Source organism: Gymnoscopelus braueri (assembly GCF_963280865.1).
Source record: "Gymnoscopelus braueri genome assembly, chromosome: 21".
Taxonomy (NCBI): domain Eukaryota; kingdom Metazoa; phylum Chordata; class Actinopteri; order Myctophiformes; family Myctophidae; genus Gymnoscopelus; species Gymnoscopelus braueri.
The window spans coordinates 47,569,200-47,576,699 of record NC_137623.1 but is presented as its reverse complement, the minus strand read 5'-3'; the positions used below and the strand labels follow the sequence as shown (position 1 = coordinate 47,576,699).

The window sequence follows — 7,500 nt, the reverse complement described above, 5'->3', positions numbered from 1 at the left end:
ACACACACACACACACGCAATCCAAAACCACCATAAGTAAAATCTAAATCATCCACCCTACTTTTTTCTCCATGTCTTTGTATTTTTGGGGTTTTACTTGCCAGCGTGTCAGATGTGCGTTCTGCTATATAACCTTAAAATAAAAATAAATAAAAACACTACCATCTATGGGAAATGGAAGTGATTGAGAAGAGAAGAGAAGCGGGAGAAAGCGTAAAAAAAAAGAAAGAAACGTCACACTCACAGTCAAATACAATTGACACAAATAATGTCTGTCTGCCTGCCTGCCTGCCTGCCTGCCTGTCTGTCTGTCTGCCTCTCTGTCTGTCTGTCTGTCTGTGTGGCTTTCCTGGTTGTTTCAGTGTCACACTAGGGCTGAGAAACGACGTGATAGCAGAGGTATCTCGTTTCATCCGCTCGCTCGCTGCGTTCGTCCATCTTGTATTAAATGCAGAAACGCTGGATATGTTCACAACGGTGATACGACTCCATGCAGCCCGGCCACGACCGCAAAGATACTTTAGTCATCTGAGATGTTTGAAGGAGGCAGAAACATCTACATGACCCCCCCCCCTCCTGTGTGTGTGTGTGTGTGTGTGGGGGTGTGTATGTGTGTGTGCGTTTGTGTGATAATGGTGGACAGGCAGTTGTGCTTTTCACATCATAAATGGCCGTGAATTCAAGAGGAGGACGCCAAAGCCTGATTTATAGTTGGTTATAATATGCCTGTGTTTTTCGCACTGATAATAGCAGAGCTATGACGCATTGGGAGCTTGTAGATCTGCTATTTTTGGGTGTATATAATACCAAGTATAAATCAGGCATGAGCAGTTTTGCTACAATTATAGGACTCTTTTGTTGTCCCTCTCTCTCTCTCTCTCTCTCTCTCTCTCTCTCTCTCTCTCTCTATCTCTCCATGTCTGTCTGACTGTCCCTCGCTCATGCTCACTCTATCAAAGGGTATGTTATCCACTTGAACCCCAGCATCCATATTCTGGGGGGGGGGGGGGGGGGGACACATAAGCCAAAAATAGCAGATCTACAATCCTGTAGATCAGCTATGTTGGGGGAAGATGTTTGGTATATGGAGTGAAAAATGAGCGTACTAAGTACCTACAGTTGTAGCTCAGGTCTGTTTTACTGAGCATAGAAGTGGTTAAAACAGTCAGCCTCCGCTGTTTCAGGCTGAATGGAAGAGAAATCCCCTTGCACACAAAGTATGAAATATACACCATAGTGCCACAGCCATACACACACACGCACAGAAGCACACGCACACACACACACGCACACGCACACGCACACGCGCACACACACACACACACACACACACACACACACACACACACACACACACACACACACACACACACACACACACACACACGCACGCACACACCAGATGGCACAGGAAGGAAGATTAAATAAACACACACCTAGCAGACAGACGTCTCTCTGTGCACTGTCCCTTAATGAATGTGTGTGTGGAGCCACACGGGTGCAGACTCATTCGCTGGACTGTCAATAAGACGTAGCATTATGACTATGTTAATACAAAACCCCCAGTAATCATACACACACACACACACACACACACACACACACACGCAAGCCAGATGTTATATTGCGCAGAGGAGGAAAGCTGGTGTCAATGGGCTCCTATATGCAAAAAGATAAAAAAATAGAATAAAAGAAACGTAGCAGCAAGAAGAAGAAAAATGTTATAGCGGTCGAAGTGTGTAGTAAGCTCTTCCATGCGCTCAACCGTGACGCTTGGTAATGCAGGTTTGGATGTAGACCTCTGTGTGGTGTGCGTGTGCATGTGTGTGTGTGCGTCATCGATGGGGGGGTGAAGGGGGTGGCGGAGGGGGCTCCCCTTCACTAATACCCACTACTCGGATTACCACAGCGTCTTAAGTATTCAACCGGACCCATATTTTCCCTTTCTGGCTTTTTAGCCAAATTAGCTGTCTTTACAGTGTAAAGCAGAATATAGCCCTCCTTACTAAAGGCCTATGGGGATCCACGCACACCGACTTAAAAATGCAGCGATAGCCTTGTTGCAAAGCTCCTCTCTCTCTCTCTCTCTCTTTCTTTCTCTCCATTTATTTCTCTCTCCCTCTCTCTTTCTCTCCCTCTCCCTCTCTCTCTCGCTCCCCTCTCTCTTGCAGCAAAAGGCTCCTAAATCAACCGGCCTCCTCTATTAGACGGGAGACTTATTGAGGTAGAAACCATAAAAAATGAAGAAGGGAAATTTAATCCCTGAAATATTGATTTGCACATTAATATCAGATAGGCAGAGGGCAATCTAGCCGGGTGGAAATGACACATTGTCGACCCCTAGGAGAGGCTCGAGCCAATCTTCTAGGCTGCATGTGTCGGGTGCCCAGGAGTTATAGGACAGGCTCATCCCCTGCCTGCCTGCCTGCCTCTCTCTCTCCGTGTCCCTCTCTCTCTCTCTCTCCCTCGCTCCCCCCTTACTATCCTCTCCTCCTCCTTCCTCAAAACCCCCTCATCCATCCATCCCTCTCTCTGCTGCTCCCTACGTCCCCCCCTACACACACACACACACACACACACACACACAGAGTTTCCGAGGGCCCCTTAATGAAGGCTGTGAAGCTGAAATGCATTAGGGTTTAATAATCAAGAAGCATCTTAAAGCCAACAGCTATTGTCCCCCCCCCCCGCCCCACACACACACACACACACACACCCCATCTCATCCGTTGCTAATGGTAAAATGAAAAGTGTGTGCTGCTTTAATAACATGCAGAGAAGTAGCCTACAAGCACGCGCACACACACACATACACATGCACACGTGTCACGTGTGTGGGCGTGCACGCATACACATGCGCGCGTACACACACACACACACACACACACACACACACACACACACACACACACACACACACACACACAGACAGACATACACGCCTTTGCTATTAAGATCATCTCAGAAAAAACAAACAAAAACAAGAGGCCTTCTTTTGCAAACATAAAACTCTAAATCATCTCGTTTGTAAGACAGCAGAAAAAAATAATAGCCTGTATACAAAATTATTCAGCCACTCCAGTGTGAGATAACAATGTCATTTACTGATGAAATTCCCTGCAATTAGATAGTGTCATCTTTTCTCATAATTTCACTTCTGTCTGTTTTTTGTTGTTTTTGTTTTGTTTATTACTATGGGCCTTTAATCATTTTTGTAATGTGATGCAGAATTTGAAGGAAATGTAATTAAATATAATGGGCCAGACACTAGCTCTGCCACACACACACACACACACACACACACACACACACACACACACACACACACATACACACACACATCTAGCTCAAAATCACCAAGGGTCGGAAGTGTATCGTTTTAATCACATTTATCTGATTTAATTCAATACATTTTAATTGTTTAATAATCAAAACTGTGATTTACCACGTTTCCCTAAATGTAAACATCAAATATAGTCTATAACTAGGCCTTCAGTCAACACATAACAAATAATAATAATGAATGATCAAAATAATCATCATCATCATAATTTAATAATAATAATTTACATTGGAAAATGTAAATAGCATTATGAAGTATTAACAGTCCACATTTGATCAAGTCCAATAATCCAGAAAATCTCGTATTTCCATAAAAAATGGTGCTCATCATAATCCAAACCTATAACTAAAAAGAACAACCATCTAAAAGTGTGTTGGAGGGGTGGAGGGTGGGACAATAACATATATTTAGTGGATTCAATAAACAAATGCAGAAATCCGTAGGAAAATGTCGGAAAAGCCGTATATATACAGCCCTGTATAAATAAAATTCTCTCTTCAGTTTATTCTAGCCTAGGCTATAATACAGCACATTCGGGAGTCTCTCTCTCTCTCTCTCACACACACACACACACACACACACACACACACACACACACACACACACACACACACACACACACACACACACACACACACACACAGAGAGAGGGAGAGAGAGAGACACCGGTCCGGTACATACCCAGGTTTAAGACTGGCTCGCCTCTCGCCGAGGCTTTTCTCTCTCTCTCCCTCTCCCTCTCTCTCTCTCTCTCTCTCTCTCTCTCTCTGCTCTCAATGCAAGCGATCGATGTCCCTGTCACTGTCGCGTCCCAATCCGAGCCAAGTCTCTCTTACCTCACAAAACCAGCCATCAGGCGAAAAAACAGCCAAGAACTCCCACCATCCGCCTCCTCCAGCTCCTCTCTCTCCCCCCAAAAAATATTAACACAAAACAATAGCCATGGACATGATCGCACAGAAGCTGCTGCAACAATCATCCACCTCGCAATAGGAAAAGGATGGACAATTCATTATGACGGAGAAATTATGACCCCCCTCCCTCCCCTCAACCCCCCACTCAAGCGAGAGAGAGAGGGGGGGGGGACGGATCTGATTATTATAAGGCAATGGAATGGCACCGAAGTTAAAACAAATATATACATATATGTATCATGCAAGAGTTATTATCGGCACCTCATCAGACATCTTCCCAATCGTGTTGTTTTTCATGCCAAAGAGAAAAAGAAAAAGCTATATGAATCCAGGAGTTGCTGCTTGCTTGCTGCATATGGCTCCATCAGCCTCACACACTGTCTACCCCGCAGATCGCGCTCCCTTCCTGGGCGACACAGACACCCACGGCTCGGTGGGGAGACGGCTTTTACACGCAGCAGGTAAACGACACTTTGGGGGGAGAGGAGAGGAGAGGAGAGGAGAGGGGGGGGTATAATCTAAACGTGCTGCTTGTGTAATAACGCATTTATGATCAAAAAGGGCGTTTTTGTTTGTTTTAAAGAGAATTCTACAACACCAATAGAGATGGGAAATGATCACCTCCCTCCTCGGCTATGATTATGATTATTGTTGCGAACCATTCCATTTAAAATGTCAAAATACTCCCAAATTGTCGATACACACTTGTACACACAGTGTACTACACGTTCACTTACTACACAACAGTAGTTCACTCTATACACTCGCTGTCAATGTGTCCATTTGTAACTCTGAGAGTGTATAGCTACAAATGTAACCAAATGGACCCATGGTTACATTGTTACATTCACAGCAGTACAAGATAGTCTAGGTGCAGATGCATTAACCAGAAGGACATTATTGGACATTATTGCAACAATCGGTTGGTTCGAGGACTGTCTGTAAGGTAAGGTAAGGTGGGCTACGGTACGGTGGTCGAGGACTGTCTGTATATAAGGTGGGCTACGGACGGTATGGTATGGTCGGTGGTCGAGACACCATGAAAACCCTCGGGCTGCGGTTTGCACTGCACGTACAGCCTCGATGGCTTGGGAAAAACGAGGCGAAAAAACACGTTTGACATGAATGGATGTCCGAGGCGATCATCGGACTTCGTGTTGGAAAACGCAGCGCTATACAAAAAGAGCCACAATAATGGACACACAGTCACACACGACAAGGGTTCCCTTTGTTGTAAAAGGGTGTAATAATCAGCTTTATGGCCACTAAACAACCTTAGAATATAAACTTTGAAGTGAACGCAGGTTTGTGGGTCCAGAGACTATAGCAGGCTATGGGCTCGATGTCTATTAGTCCATCGCGCGGCGTCGCTTGCCGATCTAGACCACGATCTAGCCGACAACGCGTCGCCTGTTGTCGGCTAGATCGTGGTCTAGATCGGCAAGCGACAGGCGGTATTTTGAAAAAAGCCTGTAAACCTCCGCGATCGAAGCTATAGCCAACTCCAGGCTATCTATCTAGCACCCTGTCAGTCAGTTCAGCTTCAGTCGCTTGTTTAGTGCCTTGTTTAGTCGGCTAGATCGGGTCTGATCGGCAAGCGACAGGGAGTATAGGATAATAGGCTAAAAATGCCTATATTAAACCACCCGCGATCGCGGACAGTTCGTTCGTTCGCGTCAACGCCTCCGATTCGAGGCTATGGTATAGCCTCTGTCAGTTTCAGTTCAGTTCAGTCGCTTGTTTATTGTAGTCAAAAGCTCCACAAACACCACAGAACACACACCACAGATCTACGAGCTAAAACCCATTACATCGTCCGCATCCAACAACAACACCTGTTATGATCCGATGCAATCCAACAACACACACACAACCCCGTGGCAAAAGCGTTTCTCGGCGGATCGAGGAGATCCGCCGCCGAGAAAGAAAGATAATCGATCGATATACTCGACCCTAAATTTAACACCATCCGCGACCCCATGCTCAATAAAAGTTAAAGGGAGGACCGAGGAAGAAGAAGAGAGGAGAGAAGAGGAGAAGGAAGGAAGGAACAAAAACTTACTTTTTTAATCCCCCAGCCCCGTCCACACGCACTAAGATCCGCTCCGTAGAAGAATCTCTTTTTGGTTTTGTTTTTAGAATTAAAAAAACAACACAAAAAAAAAAAGTCACATCCAAAAAAAGTCGCGTTTAGAATTTGACAACAACCAAAAAAAAGGGCGAAGAAAAAAAACAACAGGGAAAATAATAATCCTCCAACTTTTATGACTGGTGGTGGTGGAAAAAAAAGGAGCAAAAAAAAAAAAGACACAAATGTCAAAGCTGTTTTTTTAAGAGAAAGCTGTGATCCTTTCCGTTGGGTTTGGGTCCCGTCCCGTATCGTTCCTGTCCCGGTTTCCCCCCCTAACGGTCGGTTAGAAAGACGTGGTGTCCGACGGCAGTGCGGGTCGGTTGTGACTGACTGTACCGGAGCAGGAGAGCAAAGGGAATGAAAATCCGATATGTCTTTATTCTGCTAATTATTATCGTTTTAGCCCCCTGTTTAAAAAAAATGGCTGATTAAGTTGAGTGCGCATGTCTTTGTGCCGTGTGTGTGTGTATGTGTGTGTGTGTATGTGTGTGTGTCTGTATTCCCGATATGCACTCTGGGAATGGAAGAGAGAGGGCGAATGAGAGAGAGAGAGGGAGGGAGGGAGCAAGAGAGAGAGAGAGAGAGGGAGAGAGAGAGAGAGAGAGAGAGAGAAGTGTAATTAGTGAGTTGATCAACAGTCTCCACATTGCAAATGTGACGCGCCCGCGCCGGAGCCCCTGTGCGCGCACGCACGTACGCACGCATGCACGCACGCACGCACGCACGCACGCACACACACACACACACACACACACACACACACACACACACACACACACTGTGTGTGTGCGTCAGAAGCTCAGAACGGAACCTAAAATGATCTAATGAGGAAAAAATCTTTTCTAGGGTTTTATGTTTTTTATTAAGGCCGAAATGATAATGTAAGAACAATGAAACGGCTTCACCATAACAGGCTCTTTTGAAAATAGCAGATCTACAAGCTCACACTGCATGGCATCAAGAGGCATTGTGAGCTTGTAGATCTGCTATTTAATGTTTTAATGTTTTAATGTAACAGGCTGGGATGACTTTTGATATGATAATATAATGATAATGATATTGTAAGAACAATGAAATGGTTTCACCATAACAGGCTAGCATGACTTTGAAAG

At 45.1% G+C, this 7,500-nt stretch overlaps 1 protein-coding gene across 1 annotated transcript in view; it reads right to left on the bottom strand.

Moving 5' to 3' along the window:
• Positions 1 to 6,813, bottom strand: part of zfhx4 (zinc finger homeobox 4) — a 114,044-nt gene extending 107,231 nt beyond the window's left edge. The window contains 1 exon segment of the mRNA XM_080418257.1: positions 6,320 to 6,813. The gene's annotated coding sequence lies outside the window, so the exon portion shown is untranslated.
• Positions 6,814 to 7,500: the final 687 nt, after the last annotated feature.